We start from the raw sequence: 1,809 nt of genomic DNA on the forward strand, positions 1-1,809 counted from the left end.
TATTGGTCAAAGGACACAAACTTCTAGTTATAAGGCGAATAGGTTCTGGGCATCTAATGTACAGCATGAGCACAATAATTAAAAATATTCTTTCGGAGTTCCCGTCGTGGCGCAGTGGTTAACGAATCTGACTAGGAACCATGAGGTTGCGGGTTCGGTCCCTGCCCTTGCTCAGTGGGTTAACAATCCAGCGTTGCCGTGACCTGTGGTGTAGGTTGCAGACACGGCTCGGATCCCGTGTTGCTGTGGCTCTGGCGTAGGCCAATGGCTACGGCTCCGATTCGACCCCTAGCCTGGGAACCTCCATATGCCGAGGGATCGGCCCAAGAAATAGCAACAACAACAAAAAGACAAAAAAATTCTTTCATATATTTGAAATTTGCCAAGAGAATAGATTTTAAATGTTCTTTTTTTTTGTCTTTTTTTTTTGTCTTTTTTTAGGGCCGCACTTCTGGCACATGGAAGTTTCCAGGCTAGGGGTCAAATCGGAGCTGTGGCTACTGGCCAACACCACAGCCACAGCAACGCAGGATCCAAGCCACGTCTGTGACCCACACCACAGCCTACAGCAACGCCAGATCCTTAACCACTGAGCAATGCCAGGGATCGAACCTGCATCCTCACAGATATTAATGAGATTTGTTTCCACTCAGCCATGATGGGAACTCCGAAATGTTCTATTTTTTAAAAAAAGGTAATTATGTGTGGTGATGGAAGGGTGACTTACACCTGAATCAAATCATCACATTAATTACACACATTAAATTTATACAACATTATATGTTATACCTTAACAAAACTCAAAAAAAAAAAAGGGAAAAAAGGGAGGGGCGGCATGAAAGATCATCCAGTTTTTGGCTACTGACTAGTTATAACTAAGACTTCTGAGAAAATCAAAGATCAATTTATTTATTTATTTATTTTTGCTTTTTTTTTTTTTTTTTTTTTTTTTTTTAGGGCCGCACCCATGGCATATGGAGGTTCCCAGGCTAGGGGTCCAACTGGAGCTGCAGCTGCCGGCCTACACCACAGCGACAGCAGCACCAGATCCGAGCCCTGCACCACGGCTCATGACAACGCCAGATCCTTAACCCACTGAGCAAGGCCAGGCATCAAACTCGCAACCTCATGGTTCCTAGTCGGATTCGTTTCTACTGCGCCACGACGGGAACTCCTATTTATTTATTTATTTATTAAAACATGGAACACTTCACGAATTTGCGTGTCATCCTTGCACAGGGGCCATGCTAATGTTCTCTGTATCATTCCAATTTTTAGTATATGTGCTGCTGAAGCAAGCACGCTATTTATTTTTGCAACACCCGTGGCATGTGAAATTTCCTGGGCCAGGGATCAAACCTGAGCCATAGCAGTGACAAATCCTTAACCACTAAGCCACCAGGGAACTCCTCAAGCATAAAGACCTTGTATTTATTCCACAATCATGCCTTGACTGAATCACTACCATGTGTCCAGTTCTGTCAGTTCTATCCCCAAAATATGCTGGAATCTGTCCATTTCTCTCCGTCTCTGTTGCCACCACATTCAGTAAAGTCCCCAATATTTTCCGTCTAAAAAGCTGCAGAAGCTTCCTAATTGCTCTCTCCTCTCCACCCTTGTGACTTCACAGTGATCATTTTAAACAAAAATCGGGGTCACTGGAGTTCTCGTCATGGCTCAGCAGAAATGAACCTGAATAGCATCCATGAGGATGCAGGTTCAATCCCTGGCCTGCTCAGTGAGTTAAGGATCCAGTGTTGCCATGAGCTGTGGTGTAGGTTGCAGACGCAGCTTAGATCTGGCGTGGCT

The 1,809-nt window shown here is 44.6% G+C and overlaps 1 non-coding gene across 1 annotated transcript; it reads right to left on the minus strand.

Annotated features, from left to right (window-relative positions):
• Positions 1-1,194: 1,194 nt before the first annotated feature.
• Positions 1,195-1,302, minus strand: LOC125126640 (U6 spliceosomal RNA). The gene has a single exon (XR_007134735.1). It is a non-coding gene; the product is annotated as a U6 spliceosomal RNA (small nuclear RNA).
• Positions 1,303-1,809: the final 507 nt, after the last annotated feature.

This window comes from Phacochoerus africanus, chromosome 4 (genome assembly GCF_016906955.1).
Source record: "Phacochoerus africanus isolate WHEZ1 chromosome 4, ROS_Pafr_v1, whole genome shotgun sequence".
Lineage (NCBI taxonomy): Eukaryota > Metazoa > Chordata > Mammalia > Artiodactyla > Suidae > Phacochoerus > Phacochoerus africanus.